Raw genomic sequence first — 16,066 nt, 5'->3', positions numbered from 1 at the left:
GGCAGATCAGATACTGACAGTGCAGCCATGGAGACACCACACCCCAGCCTGGCCTAGCAGGCAAGAATCAATCCTCCATAAACAAATGCGTGTTGTTTTCTAACCCATCTCCCTAAGCCCTCAGCCACAATCACTTAACAAAGGGGCTTTTCTACACTATGGTTCTGGTCTCACTGAAGGGTCATTTCCAATTGTTTGCTCAGACCAGCATTAGGGAAAATGGTGCCCTGGGCAAAGTTTGTACTTTGGCACTTCCCCATTGCCCCTGGACGATCCCCACTCCCCCTTTACCACTAGCTCCTGCACTCCCACCCCTTGCACCTCCTTCACCCCTAACTCCCGCCCCCTCCTGGGCCCCCCTTGCCCTTAACTCCCTGGGCCACCAGCCATTGCTCCTCTCCTGCAGCCCCTTCACTGGGCTCCAGTGCTGGGGGCCCCGCACTTGTTCTCCCTGTCCCTGGGCTTTGGCATCACTAGCCCCTGCTTAGCCAGTAGGGTTCAGTGGTCCCCAAAATGTGGGGCATGACTCTTAGGGGGACACAGAGGAACATTCATGGAGTCAATGAAATGAATTGAGCTTCTTCAGTCTCTCGCTGCAGACATTTCCCTTGTTTTTAAAGGCAAAAATCCTGATCTTTCCAACGGAGCTGCTGCTTCAATGTTCAGTTTGGGGAGGATTTGGCTGCACTCGGAGATCTGCCCGCGGGTTACACTCTGCGATCCGAAGGGCCGAACGCAAACAGCGTTTAGATGGGACCGTTAGTGCCGCCCCCGTGTGGCCAAAGGTTAGAACCGACGAGCAGAGTTTACAGCTGGAGCCTGGGACGCTCCTGAACAAACTGGGCCCGAAGCCTCTCGCGTGGGATCCTCGCCGTGCAGCAGGAGGCGGAGGGAAGCTGATTGTCAGGGCTCAGGGCAGCTCCTGCCAGGCTGAGCCGGTGTCTGTGCTAAGCTCGGCATCAATCAGGTGATTCTGGGAAGTTCAGGGTCCCCAGGCTGCCAAAGGAGGGTGAAGTAGGTCACCCCTGGAGCAGGGTAAAGCTGCAGGGTGACAGTGGGGTTGCTGCCCCTGTGAACAGCTGCTGTAGCACCACCTGGGCAGGACAGGAGAGCCAGTTATACCCCAGCCTGTATCGGGGATGGGAGCACTCACACCCTGGGGACCCACCCACCAGAGATCTACTGGGGAGAGAGTGGCACCCACCCACTCAGGATCTTGTAGGGGACAAGGGTATCCACACTCCAGGATCCTCTGCAGAGGGACGGACACCCACACATCCAGGATTCTGTATGGGGGCAGAGGTACCCGGACACCTGGGCGGGGGAAGGGGGCACCAAAACGTCCGGGATCTTACCTGGCAGGACAGCGGCGCATGCAGCTCGACATGAGACAGGGTCGGGGGGAGCAGCAGCATTTCCCAGTTCCAGGCTGTCCCCGTCTGGCCAAGGCACAGAGCTCACAAGCAGAGTTTAAAGCTCCAGTTGCCAAGCTGCAAAGCAAGCTGGGCCCTGTGGCTGGTGCCTGTGATCCCAGCTCCTGGGGAGGCTGAGGCTGGCAGATTGCTTGAGCTCAGGAGTTCTGGGCTGCAGGGGGCTGTGCTGATCGGGTATCTGCAGTAAGTTCAGCATCAGTATGGTGATCCCGGGGAAGCTTGGGATCTCTAGGTTACCTAAGGAGGGGTGAACTGGCCCAGATCAGAAACAGAGCAGGTCAAAACTCCTGTGCTGATCAGTAGTGGGATCACACCTGTGAATAGCCCCTGCAGCGTAGCCTGGGCAAGACAGTGAGACACAGTCTCTTTTTAGACACCCCTACCCCACAGAGCCTGGATGGGGGGATGGGAGCACCCACATGCTGGGGAATCTGACTTCGGGGGAGGGAAGCGCCCAAGCAACACGGATCTTGAAAAGAGGAACAGCGACACCCACACACCACAGAGCCTGGATGGGGGCAGGGGAACCACACACGGGAGCTAGTTCATGGGGTGGGGGACACACCCTTATGCTCCGTTGCACCATTCTTAATGAGAAGAGCGGGGGCATCCGCACAACACGGATCCTTAACGGGCGGGGGGACACCCACACACTCCACTATTAACCAGGAGGGACAGGGCACCAGACACCCCAGTAGCATGGAGAACCCCACATCCACCGGATCCCTCATGGGGGGTAAGACAGAGGGGATTGTAATGGGGCCCAGCGCACCCATGCACCAGGGATTGTTAAGGGTTGAAGGGACAGGGACACCCACACACACTGAGATCACGTCCTTGGAGGAACGCAAACCCTCCACAGAAGGACCTGGTCTGTTCCATGATGGCAGCCCAGCCTGGGTGAGTCAGTCTCCTTTTATACAGGCACGCCCCAGAGATCCTGACTAGGGGGAGAGAGACACCCACCCACCAGAGATCCTTAATGGTCTGGGGTGCACCAACACACCAGGGATTCTTATGGGTGGGAGGAATGGAGACAGCCAGACACACTGAGATCACTTCCTCCCAGGAGCCTGGGCCAGACAGGGAGACACAGTCCCCCTTTACAGATCTGCCAGACAACCTTCCTCCCACTCCCTCCACACAATGTTCTTATTTGGAGGTGAAGCCAGGGAAATCCCATGGAGAATTCTTATCTGGGGAACTGGGGGTACCCACTTACCACCAGGGATTCTTAAGGGCAGGAGGAACAGGGACTCCCACCTCTGCAGCATGGGGGTGGGTCGCCTGCTGGGATCATCGGGGCATATTTCACCTCGTCAGTTCCCTGCCATTGCCTTGGGGGCTCCTTGTTCGCTGCCTCTGGCACCCAGTTTAGCCTCCTTCCTGAGGGCTGAAACGCTTTGATCTATCTAAGGTCTGTGGGATCAATATGTGTCATTGTGTAATTCTGTGTTATTCGGGGGTCAGACTAGCTGAGCTAATGGCCCCTTCTGTCCTTAAACGCCATGAAAACATTTCCCTGGTTCCTCCTTGCACCTGACAGACACCACGGTGAGGGGCCCAATAGAGGATCCTGGACCCAGCGCTCTGGCTCTTATGTTACTTGGGGACGTCAGCGCTTTCCTAGCAAAGCTGCTGCTAAAGCGCTGGATTTGGGGAACGGTTCGGCTCCGATTCAGAGATCTGCCTGCGGGGTGTGAACCTGCCACGAGGAGTGGGAAACACAACCAGCAACGGGAGGCTTTGGCTGAGCTCCAGGCTGCCCCCGTGTGGCCAAAGCTTAGAACTGAGCAGCGGAGTTTAAAGCTGGCGCTGGGAGGGACCTGAACACACGGGGCACGAAGGCTCCTGCGTGTAATGCTTGTTGGGTGGGCAGCTGAGCGTAGCTGATTGCGGGAGTTCAGGGCTGCACCCCGGGGTGCTGAGCAGGTGTCTGTGCTCAGGTTGGCCTCACTATGATGGTTTCTGGGAAGTTTGGGGCTGCCAGTTCCCCTAGCAGAGAGGGGAGCCAGGTCAGCCAAGGAAAAGAGGCTGGCAAAACACTGGTACTAATTGGCCATGGGACTGCCCCTGTGAAGAGCCACTGTAGAGCTGCCAGGGAGAGCCGGTCTCTCTTTATGCAGCCCCAGCCCCATTCCTCAGGACGAGGGTTGTGCTCAAAGATCTGTGCCCCGTGTTTTTACCTCTGTGTGAAGCGCACAGTGCAAATAACCCTCAGCGCATCAGCTCAGTTCCAGGCTCCACTTCCACCGGCTCAGGCAAGATGGTGCAGAGGAGCCCCTGGGTGGCTGAGGGCAAGGGGGAGAAGGGCCAGGGAGGAGGAGCTTTGTGATCCGCAAGGGCTGGCTTTTTGGGAGGCCAAGCGGGGAGAGGGATGGAGGCCACTGGAGGAGCTGAGCCGGCTGACTGTCCATGGCTTCTAAAAGAAGGGCAAGAGAAGGTCCCGCGGGTGCCTTGCCTCTGGAGAATGCAGGCATTGATCCTGCTCCCTTTCGCATGCGAAGCGAGCGCTCTACCACTTGAGCTAATTCCCCTACCTTGGCAAATGCTGTCTTGATCCATTCATTCGATAACGGAGGCCACATTGTTCCCCGTGCCAGCCGGTGACTCCTTCCAAAAGGGTGAAGCAAGAGAGAGCACCCCGTAGGCTGGCTAGCTCAGTTGGTTAGAGCGTGGTGCTAATAACGCCAAGGTCATGGGTTCAAACCCCATGCTGGCCACTCGGGTTGCAGGAGGGAGAGGGTGGCTTCTGCTCTTTTGGCTGACTGCTAGGGGTGGCAGAGGCCAAAACCAGGTGGGCCGGGAGCAGGCAAGGTTCCTGCTGGGCGCGGGCGCAGGCGCTGGGCAGGAGGAGGCTCCGGACACCTCGTTGGGCTCTCCTCCCTGGGCTCCTCGCTCCACCTGCTGCCTGAAAGGAACTTGGGCCTGGGGAGGAGACGGGTGAGCCTGGCCAGCTGCCTTCCAGGCTCATAGGAGGCCAGGCTTGAGCTGCCCGCGAAGCCAAAATCGCAGGCCTGCCGGCTCACCCCCATTTCCACAGAGGGTTGACCTGATGGCCCGAATTCTTGCCGGCCGCCAGCTCCACCCAAATGGACCTGACGCCGGATCACGCTCCCCAGCCCAAGCCACAGAGGAAGGCTTAATCCTCGGCACCCCAACCTAGGGGAGAGGCTTCACACTCCGCCGGCGCAGGGTGACCTTTGGAACTTCCCTGGACACCATCCTCCCACCGCCCACAGCCAGACCCCCCAAGCCCACACTCGAGCCCACACCTCCGACAGGAAGGAGCAGGAGGACCACTCCGCCCAGGGGCACCACCACTCAAAGTCAGCTTCACTTGCTTCCTCTTCTACCCCTTTCCTCCCAAGTTATGCACGCCTCACGGGAGCCGGCCCTGGGAAGACGCAGGCACGGCACTCTGACTGGCGCAAGCCAAACGCCCACACCGAGAGTTTAGCACGGGCTCTTGAGGCACTGGAGGAACCCCATGCAGACGCACTGACTGAGCTGAGGTTTACGGCCAAGGGCCCTACCTGTGCAGAAAGCCAACTTGCTTGTGAAAAGACGCCTCTTTCGGCTCCCCTTCCAAACTTCCAAATGCCTCCAAATGGGAAAACACACACACTGAAACACCCAAACGGTCCTAACGCTGGGGCCAGGTGAAAAAGAAAAGCAAGGAAAAGATTTCTAAATGGCCACCCGGCCAGAGTCGTACAGCTCCGCAAGTGAAACCCGTGGGAGGGACATTACACAGAAAAGGGAATGGAAAGCTGCCCAAATTGAGATGCTGTGGAAAGCTACAGCCCCATCGCTACTCCTACTCTGCACACTTCTTGCAACAGCTGATGAACGGCCAGGTGCTTCTCGCATCCCAGCCCACACCAGGGAAAGACCTTGAGAAGCTTCCCGTGGCTTGCCTGGTTCAGCTGGTCAGAGTGTGGCACTCGTGGAGGCAAGATGGTGCAGAGGAGCCCCTGGGTGGCTGTGGGCCTGGGGAGGATGGCTTTGATTTTTCGGCCTGACCGCTATGGGCAGCCAGGCCAAAAGTCAGATGGCCGGCTCTCCCGTCCACCAGGCTCATCAGGAGCCCTTAGTTGACCGGCTCGGAGAATGCGGGCAGCGTCCCCCACTACCTCTCGCATGCAAAGCGGCGCTCTGCCGCTTGAGCTAATTCCCGCAGCTGGCCTGACTCTCAGGCACCGGGCAAAAGGCAAGGGCTCTGTGGCCTTAAGCAGAACACAGCCTGAAATGGGGGCGAGGGGCGTGCTACCCAGAGCTGGGGAAGGGGTCCGAGTCCCAGTCACGCTCCTCGGCACAAACACCAACGCTCCTCCTGGAGTGTGTCTGGGCTGAGAGTTAGCCCCTGAAACAAGCACCAAGCTTCAGAAGACAACGCAGGGATAGATCACTTGATGATTGCCTGCTCTGGCCATTGCCTCTGAAGCGCCTGGCATTGGTTACTGTCAGAAGACGGGATAGTGGCCTAGCTGGACCATCGGTCTCACCCAGGAGGGCCGTTCTTATCTTCACCACTTTCCTCTAACCCAAGCAAAGCCAGGAGCAGGCCCAGCTCAGCAACTCTAGCAGACTCCCTGGCCCCTGGCCCAGCATACAGCAAAACGACCCTGCCTCCGCCAGGATAGACAGCCACCGACTCCCTCTTCCAGACCAACGCAGCCCTTCCCCGCTTTGGCTGTCTCCAAGCTGTCTGGGTGCTCTGCTCTGCTCCACGGCTGCCACGCTGCCTGAGATCAGGAGGCTGCGAGGTCTCACGGTCTCAGCTGAGCTGGTATCGCGTGCCATCCCGCCCATCTCCTCATTCCCTTCATGGACCCCTGGGATGTGAGTAATTCTGTATTTGAGTGGCTCTCCCTCCCGGCCAATGAGCTTGGCGTAGACTAGCAGGGAGGGAGGAGGAAAGGGATTGTGCTCCAGTGAGAGCTCAGAAAGAAAGGTGCAGGTCCCCCACTAGAGCCCAGCCCAGCAGAGCAGAGCAGAGCAGAGCAGGCTGGAGAATGTGTGTATGGGTCTGACTACTTCTCCCCTGCTCTCCCATTTGAGCTAACTTCCCCCAGCTGTCGCCAGCCTCCCAGTCAGCGCAAGGGGGAGAAGGGCCGGGGTGGAAGAGCTTTGTGCTCCGCAAGGGCTGGCTTTTTGGGAGGCCAAGCGGGGAGAGGGATGGAGGCCACTGGAGGAGCTGAGCCGGCTGACTGTCCATGGCTTCTAAAAGAAGGGCAAGAGAAGGTCCTGGGGCTGCCTTGCCGCTGGAGAATGCGGGCATTGATCCTGCTGCCTCTCGCATGCAAAGCGAGCACTCTACCACTTGAGCTAATTCCCCTACCTTAGTAGGTGGTGTCTCGATCCATCCATTCGATAATGGAGGCCACATCGTTCTCCGCGTCAGCCGGTGACTCCTTCCAAAAGGGTCAGGCAAGAGAGGGCTTGCCATTGGTTGGCTAGCTCAGTTGGTTAAAGCATGGTGCTAATAACGCCAAGGTCATGGATTCAAGCCCCATGCTGGCCACTCCAGGTGTAGGAGGGAGAGGGTGGCTTCTGCTCTTCTGGCTGACTGCTAGGGGTGGCAGGGGCCAGGAGTGGGCAAGAGCCCTGCTGGGCGCAGGCGCTGGGCAGGACCAAGGTCCTGACACCTCCTTGGGCTCCCCTCCCAGGGCTCCTCGCTCCACCTGCTGCCTGAAAGGAACTTGGAGATGGGTGAGCCCGGCCGGCTGCCTTCCAGGCTCATAGGAGGCCAGGCTTGAGCTGCCCGCCCGCGAAGCCAAAATCTCAGGCCTGCCGGCTCGCCCCCATTGTCCACAGAGGGTTGACCTGATGGCCTGAATTCTTGCTGGCTGCCAGCTCCACCCAAATAGACCCGACGCCGGATCACGCTCCCCAGCCCAAGCCACAGAGGAAGGCTTAATACTCGTCACCCCAACCTAGGGGAGAGGCTTCACACTCCGCCGGCGCAGGGTGACCTTTGGGACTTCCCTGGACACCATCCTCCCACCGCCCACAGCCAGACCCCCCAAGCCCACCCCTCCGACAGGTAGGAGCAGGAGGACCACTCCGCCCAGGGGCACCACCACTCGAATTCAGCTTCACTTGCTTTCTCTTCTACCCCTTTCCTCCCAAGTTATGCGCGCCTCACAGGAGCCGGCCCTGGGAAGACGCAGGCACGGCACTCTGACTGGCGCAAGCCAAACGCCCACACCGAGAGTTTAGCACGGGCTCTTGAGGCACTGGAGGGACCCCATGCAGACGCACTGACGGAGCTAAGCTTTACGGCCAAGGGCCCTACCTGTGCAGAAAGCCAACTTGCTTGTGAAAAAGACGCCTCTTTCGGCTCCCCTTCCAAACTTCCAAATGCCTCCAAATGGGAAAACACACACACTGAAACACCCAAACGGTCCTAACGCTGGGGCCAGGCGAAAAAGAAAAGCAAGGAAAAGATTTCTAAATGGCCACCCTGCCAGAGTCGTACAGCTCCAAGTGAAACCCATGGGAGGGACATTACACAGAAAAGGGGAATGGAAAGCTGCCCAAATTGAGATGCTGTGGAAAGGTACAGCCCTACTCTTGCATGAGCTGGGGTTGTTGATATCCTTGCTGGTGTGGAAAGGCAGAGGTGGTTTTGAAGTTCTTCAAATTGTTGTTAGTGTTGCAATTGCTCACCCTAAGCTTATGCCATTAGATCTTTTTCATGGTGTATTTTGTTTCTGAGGGCTTGGCTACATTTGCAAGTTGCAGCGCTGGTGGAGGCTTTCCAGCGCTGCAATTATTCTTTGTCCACACTTGCAAGGTACATCCAGCGCTGCAACTCCCTGGCTGCAGCGCTGGCTGTGCACCCGTTGGGGTATAAGGAATGCAGCGCTGGTGATCCAGCGCTGCTCATCAGTGGACACACACCAGCGCTTTAATTGTCCTCCAGGAATAAGGAGATATCCCAGAATTCCTGTTCAGCCACTCTGCTCATCAGTTTGCACTCTACTGCTCTGGCCTCAGGTGACCTGCCCTTTAAGTGCCCGGGAATTTTAAAAATCCCTTCCTGTTTGCTGCAGCCAGGTGTGGAGTGCAATCAGTTAATCTTTCCAGGTGACCATGCCTCCACGCGGCAAACGAGCCCCAGCATGGAGCAATGGAGAGTTGCTGGACCTCATCAGTGTTTGGGGCAGGAAGCTGTGCAGTCCCAGCTGTAGGAATTATGATATCTTTGAGCAGGTATCAAGGTCCATGCTGGATAGGGGCCATGATTGGGATGCGCTTCAATGCAGGGTTAAAGTAAAGGAGCTGCAGAGTGCCTATTACAAAGCCCGCGAGGTGAACCGCCGATCCGGCGCTGCCCCCACGACCTTCCGTTTTTACAGGGAGATGGACGCGATACTTGGGGGTGACCCCACTGCCAATCCGAGGACCACGATGGACACTTCTGAGCATGGTGGGGACAGGAGCAGAAGGAGGAGGAGGTGGGGGTGTGGAAACCGCGAGTGAAGCTACAGGGATGGGGGAAGACACCCCAGAGTCCCAGGAGGCATGCAGCCAGGAGCTCTTCTCAAGCCAGGAGGATGGAAGCCAATCGCAGCAGCCAGCAGTTGCTGAAGGACAAACAGAGGAGCAAGTTACCGGTAAGCGTCTTTTATTTTCAGGGTGGAAATGTTTCGGGAGAGGGGGGGGTTAGGGCTGCATACATGCATGCCTAGATGTGGAATAGCCCCTTGATGTGGTCTATCACGTCGCGGTAATCGGCTGCAGTAATCTCCTCAAAAGTTTCAGCCAGATCGTGGGCAATGTGCCTGCGCAGGTTTATAGGGAGAGCCACGGTGGTCCTTGTCCCAGTCAGGCTAACGCGTCCGCGCCACTGTGCCGCGAGGGGTGGGGGGACCATTGCTGCACACAGGCAAGCTGCATAGGGGCCAGGGCGGAATCCGCATTGCTGTAGAAGACCTTCCCGCTCTTCCCTAGTGACCCGCAGCAGGGAGATATCTTCCAGGAGTAACTCCTGTGGAAAATGTTGGGAGACTGTTTAGTGCAGATCCCCCATGTAGCTGTTTGCTGTCCCCAACGCACAGAAACCCCTGCACAGCCCTGAAGCAATCTCAGTACCCCTGTCATAAATAGTTAGTTAAGGGTTAAGTTTCCACCTGTAAAGGGTTAACACATAGTACCTGGTGAACACCTGACCTGAGGACCAATCAGGGAAGAGAATTTAAAATTCCTAGGAGGAACTTTTTCTCTCTGTTCATGTGTGTGTTGTTCTTAGCCGTTTGGAGTTACAAGGGTCAGATGTTTAATCAAGTCTTCTGCAAGTTTCCATCTTTCTGAACTAATTTTTCTAGTCAGATAGTGAGTATTAGAAAGGTACTTTGTGTCCTCATCTAATAATCCTATGTTTGCAATTCTGTGTGTTCGTTATTGATTATTCTTAATTCTGCCTGTATTGTTTGTACTGAGAAGGAGAGAAGATTCTCTCCAGAAATTAGTAAGGTTATACCCTATGAATGTCAGGTTGGATTCATAGAGATTGTGTATTTTCTTGTTTTTCTTTTAATAAATTCTTTCTATAAAGATTTGATTAAATCCCTTCTACTGTGGATACAGGGGAGGGGTAAGAAACTCTCTCGGTGGTGAGACAAGCTTATCTCCGGGCAGAGAGGGAGGAGGAGACGGGGAGGTTTCTCCCTCTGTGAGTTGATCTGTGTTTCCCCAGGGAACTTCTTTGGAAAGAGGAGGGGGAAAACAGGGGTGTACCGGCCCACGTAAATTGACCGGGTGGTGGCAGCAAAAAAGAGACCTACCCTAGGATTTTAGGGTGGGGATACATGCTGGTCCTCAACAGAAACCCCCAGTTTCAAGTGAGGGTGAGACCATGACAACCCCTTACTCACCATTTCCTGTCTCCTGTTGTGTTATGTGTGGTCTTATTTGGTATGGGAAAAGAATGCTAAAGTGAACACTGAAAACTCCTTCAGTGTGTGGGAATTACTGTTTGGATGAGATAATTAACAATGCTACCCTGTTAAATGTTGCCATTTTTGCCTTCAAGAAGTGACCTTGACTGCTGGACTGCCCAGATCTACCACAGCACAGAGACTACAGAATCTGAAGAAAAAGCTTCGAAAAACCAGGGAAGACATGCTGAAAACAGTTATTGATCACTCTGCTCAAGAGAGTAAACAGCTGCAGGAGTGGAGAGAAAGGGAAAGCAGGATCCGCCAGAGGGACAGCAGGATCCACCAGAGACATTGGCGGAGAAACGCTGTGGCAAAGAGGAAAAGCACAGACCTGCTGCTCGGCATCCTGGCGCCAAGCGGACTCTCTCCAGGCACTCGTAGCTATGCAGGCAGAGCAGTCCCGTGCTGCCCCACAGCCCCCCCCGTCCCAAATTTTATTCTCTTCTGCCCCAATGTTAGCTCCAAACCCCCTTCCCCAGCATCCAGGTTCTTACCACTACCAGCTGCCTCCAACACCTGTACATTCACCAACCAGCCCTGAGAACTACCACCCTTACCCTCTGCACTCAACCCCCATCACCATGCAGTATATGCACCCTGAAGTGCAGCAGCCATTGCACAGCACTGCAGACAGGACATATACAAACTTGTGACTGTACAGTTCACCCACCCACCCCCCTGCCCTAGGTTTCTGAAATGTTGTGTGTGTCTGTCAATGATGTATTTTTCTATTCAATAAAATAAATCTTGGCTTTGAAAACAGTCTTTATTATTGCATAGTGAAAGATACCTTATCCCAGTAAAGAAACAGTCACTGGAAATCATGTTAGGGATAATAGAATCCTAACAGTGTAACCACTGCACTTCACTCCCATGCAAGGCAGCAAACATTACTGTTGGCTTTCAGCCTCAAATTCTTCCCTCAAGGCATCCCTAATCCTTGTAGCCCTGTGCTGGGCTTCTCTAATAGCCCTGCTCTCTGGCTGTGCAAATTCAGCCTCCAGGACTTGAACCTCAGTGCTCCATGCCTGACTGAATGTTTCACCCTTCCCTTCACAAATATTATGGAGGGTACAGCATGCGGATATAACCGTGGGGATGCTGCTTTCCCCCAAGTCTAGCTTCCCATACAAGGACCCCAGCGTGCTTTTAAACGCCCAAGCACACTCCACAGTCATTCGGCACCGGCTCAACCTGTAGTTGAACGGTCCTTGCTCCTATCAAGCTTCCTGTATAGGGTTTCATGAGCCAAGGCAGTAACGGGTAGCGGGGTCTCCAAGGATCACAATGGGCATTTCGACGTTCCCTACTGTGATCTTCCTGTCTGGGAAATAAGTCCCTGCCTGCATCTTCCTGAACAGGCCACTGTTCCGAAGATGCGTGCATCATGCACCTTTCAGGCCAGCCTGTGTAAATGTCAATGAAAGCCGCGGTGATCCACAAGCGCCTGGAGAACCATGAAATACCCCTTCCGATTAACGTACTCTGATGCTAGGTGGGGTGCCAGAATAGGAATATCGTCCCATCTATTGCCCCTCCACAGTTAGGAAAGCCATTTGTGCAAAGCCATCCACAATGTCCTGCACGTTCCCCAGAGTCACGGTCCTTCTTAGCAGGATGCGATTAATTGCCCTGCAAACTTGCATCAACACGATTCCAACGGTCAACCTTCCCACTCCAAACTGGTTCCCGACCGACCGGTAGCTGTCTGGGTTGCCAGCTTCCAGATTGCAATAGCCACCCGCTTTTCCACCGTCAGGGCAGCTCTCAATCTTGTGTCCTTGCGCCGCAGGGTGAGGCGAGCTCAGCACAGTCCCATGAAAGTGGCTTTCTCATACGAAAGTTCTGCAGCCACTGCTTGTCATCCCAGACTTCCATGACAATGTGATCCCACCACTCAGTGCTTGTTTTCCGAGCCCAAAAGCGGCATTCAATGGTGCAGAGCATTTCCGTGAATGCCACAAGCACTGTAGTGTCACCGCGCGACAGGCGACTCGATATCATCGATATCATCGTCGGACTCCTCACTGTCACTTTGGAGCTGAAGGAATAGCTCAACTGCCAAACGTGTTGTGCTGACGACACTCATCATCACAGTCCTCAGCAGCTCGGGCTCCATTTCTAACAGAAATCGCGATTCACAGACAGAGAGTAAAAAACAGAAAGAGACTCACAATGGCGCCAAACGTGGCCGGAAAGACTGTGAATTCTGGGATGTGAAGCGATGCACCACGGGGCGTTGGCACAGGAAGCGGAATGAGCCACACACTTCCTTCCCCTTCCCACAATACTCAGCGCCAAAATGGGACGAGGTGCTCTGTGGGATAGCTGCCCACAATGCATCTCTCAATACAGCGCTGGAAATGCTGCAAGTGTGGCCACACTGCAGCGCTGGTAGCTGTCAGTGTGGCCACACTCCAGCACTGGCCCTACACAGCTGCATGACCAGCGCTGTAACTCCCAGCACTGCAACTTGTAAGTGTAGCCAAGCCCTTTGGAGGGTAACATTCTGCTGCCAACATGGAAGGACATCGGTGCAGGCCCAACAGAGACCCAGCTCGTCCTTGTGCCCGGCTTTCCTGGCCAGTTACCACCACAAGCTGCAAACTCAAGTCACAAACTCAAGCTATCTTCAGGACTGGTAACTATGCAGCAGCTGCAGAACATCTGATGGATGTGTGTGTGTATAGGTATTAGGTATAATGTGTGTGTATAAGGATTAACATATTAGTTATTGGTCATAAATCAAATTGTTCTCATAATAAATGTGGCATCTTTGTCTTGCCCCCTGAAAAGATCCTGTGTAGCTTTGTCTGTCCAACACTTGTGGCTTGTCCGGGCAGGCTCCAAGCAGGGGACACCAGGTGCTGCAGGGTGGCTGCCCCCCAACGCCACAGCCGGGTGGCCAGAAGCAGCAGCAGCAGCGGCGGGGTCATAGGGGGTGGGGCGCTGCCATGCGGGGCCCACGTTCCGCTCTCCGGGGCTCCACTCCCTCTGGGGCTACCCTGCCCCGGCTCCTCAGCCTCCTGCCGGGACAGTCCCCCAGCTCTGCCCTCCCAGGTCCCAGCTGGTCCTGGAGGCGGGAGCCCTGGCTGGAGGGACCCTGGGCTGAGGCCCGGCCCGGGAGCCCCACTGCTTACCCCGACCCTGCCAGCGCCCGACGAGCTGGAGGTGGGGGGGGTGTGGGCAGTGTCTGCACTGGTTGGGGGGAGCCCTGGGCCAGGGCTGCTGGGGGTGTGAGTGGGGTGGGGGGGGGGGGAGAGCCCAGCAGGGGTGTAGGGGCCAGACAGCCCAGGGCTGGGGTGGGGGCACCCAAAATTTTTTTGCTTGGGGCAGCAGAAAGCCTGGAGCCAGCCCTGCAGGTGGGCTGGAAGCCCCCATGCTGATGTCCTGCCGGGGATCTCAAAGCCAGGTACTTGCCTCAGGTAAAGGAGCTTCCAGAGGACAAGCTGCCCCCTACACAGAGAGGGATGAAAGTACCTGACAAAGCCCACGATTGAACCAAGGACCTTTAGTTTTTCAAGCTAATGCTCACCCCACTGAGCTACTTTGGCAGCTGCATGGGGCTGCTGTGGTTTGATGCTTCTCTGGCCAGGAGGTTTTTGCAGCAGTTGCACACAAAAAGGGCGTCATTGTGGCGGCCCATGAACACAAGACTCGCTTTTGCCTGCCTTGCTCAGCTTGACTTGCTGCCTCACCCCGTTCCTGCCCTCGTGCCTGGGGTTGACCTGGTGGTGGAAGGGGACTGGGGGCCAGTGGTGCGGGGAGGAAGTTGAGCTGGACCCTGAGCTAGACTAGACCCTGGCGGTGAGAGTCTGGCCACCGCTTGCCGCCCCACCCTGTTGTCCTGGCTTCCCCCACTGGGCGTCATTTCGGGAGGGAAGTGGGGCTTCTGCCTCCCCTCCCCGATTTTCACACCGCAGAGGAGTGCGAACAGGAAAACGAATGGCTGCTCCACACCCCCACCGGAGGAACCCGACGCCCTTAGCTGCTCCCTCTGCTCCCCCCCAGCTATGCTACTGAGTGGAAGCGTCCTGTGCCCATAACACAGAGCTCGATTAATCAAAACCCTCTTCTGCCAGCACCGGGCCTCCTGCTTCTTACACTGGGCCTGCAAGCAAGGGGGCGGCTGGCACAGCGCCAAGAGTCTAACCTGTGAGGCAGGAGGCGGCTGACGGAGCTCCCAGAAGTTATTAAGGGACAGAGACTCCTTGATGCCCTTAGTAACAAGGGTTTGTGGGTCACTGAGGCCAGTAAGGGGGTCACTATGTCGGCCTTATAACCCTGGGTGTCAGGTCACTGTGCAGCTTTGATCTAGAGCTCGGATCCCAACAACCAACCAGCAGCCCACAGCCTCCCCCTGGGTCTGCCCCACCTGGTTCCTCCTTACAGGCCGACCTCACCCCCTTCAGCCCAGGATTCACCCCTAATCATCCTACTGCCACTCAGAGCCACAGATGTGGAGGTGCTGAAGGAGGAGGGGTGACTCTAGGGTGGGGTTCTTCTCTAAAGATGGCTGGCAGAGAGGTGGTGCTCAGCTCTGTCCGTTGCCTCGCTGCCAGGGGATGCAGACGTTTCTGTAAGGCCATTAAATGGGGTATTTGGCTTCTGAGTGAATGTGAGGAATGTGCAATCCTGAGAGGGAATTTCCATTCTACCTTCCAGTGTTCTTCAGTGGCCTAATGGATAAGGCATTGGCTTCCTAAGCCAGAGATTGTGGGTTCAAGTCCCATCTGGGGTGGAAAAACTCCTTTCTTCTTGTATATTGCAAAGAAGCCTTGGTGTTATTTTCACCAAGGAAGCTGGGAGATGTTTGAACCCAAAGTACTGGATCTTGGGAACAAACCCCCAGAAATGGCATCTTCTACTTAACAAACACTTTCTAGACCCATCAGTAGCAAATCCTTAATACTAGTGTTTATCTGTATAGAATAGAAGGAAGGAGAGTGTTTACTCCGACACCTCAGTGAGTGAAACAGACAGAAAGAGCAAGGCTGTCCTGAGAGAGAATGGATCTGTCTGGAGACAAAGCAGAACCTGAGAATGAGCAACAGTGTGAAAAGAAGAACTTTAAATGTGTGTTAGGTGTTAGTTAGGTTGGTCTGACAAATTTCAAGAAAATACCAATGCTCGTAGAGTGATGCGGACACTGGCTGCTTCTGGTCTTTTACTGAGAATTTATTGAAATATTTTCCTTAACTATGTTATGGAATATTGGGTGGAGCTATGAAGGCATCATTCCTACTGCTTTCGCCCTTGAGACAACACGGCTACATGGCATGCGGCCAATGCTCACCTTCAGTCAACTAGAAGACAACACAGACAGGGATGGCAGCAGGGCAGACTGGAGCTCCACGGAGATGGTGGGACCAGCCCACCATACAAAGGCTGAGCCAGCAAGTGCGGTGTGTGCTTCACTGTGTCCCTACTCACTGCACATGGTGGTGGAGGGCAGTTACTGAGTTTGGGTGGTCTGGCAAATTTAGGGCTTGGCTACACTTGGAGGTAGAGCTCTGGGAGTTAAACCACAGCAGGAAACCACTGCCGTGTGTTCACACTGACAGCTGCAAGCGCACTGGAGTAGCCACATTAGCAGCTCTGGCAATGCCACAGAGAGCAGTGCAGTGTGGTAGCTATCCCAGTGTACAAGTGGCTGCAACGTGCTTTTCAAATGGGGATGGG

The 16,066-nt window shown here is 55.5% G+C and overlaps 2 non-coding genes across 2 annotated transcripts; both read left to right on the top strand.

The window, feature by feature from the left end:
* The first annotated feature begins 4,082 nt into the window (after positions 1–4,082).
* On the top strand, positions 4,083–4,156 carry TRNAI-AAU. The gene has a single exon. It is a non-coding gene; the product is annotated as a tRNA-Ile (tRNA).
* A 2,730-nt stretch (positions 4,157–6,886) lies between these two features.
* Positions 6,887–6,960, top strand: TRNAI-AAU. Its single transcript has one exon. It is a non-coding gene; the product is annotated as a tRNA-Ile (tRNA).
* The last annotated feature ends 9,106 nt before the right edge of the window (positions 6,961–16,066 follow it).

Source organism: Mauremys reevesii, unplaced genomic scaffold (assembly GCF_016161935.1).
Source record: "Mauremys reevesii isolate NIE-2019 unplaced genomic scaffold, ASM1616193v1 Contig35, whole genome shotgun sequence".
Lineage (NCBI taxonomy): Eukaryota > Metazoa > Chordata > Testudines > Geoemydidae > Mauremys > Mauremys reevesii.
Note: the sequence above shows the minus strand (reverse complement) of the source record. Positions and strands in the feature narration are given on the sequence as shown.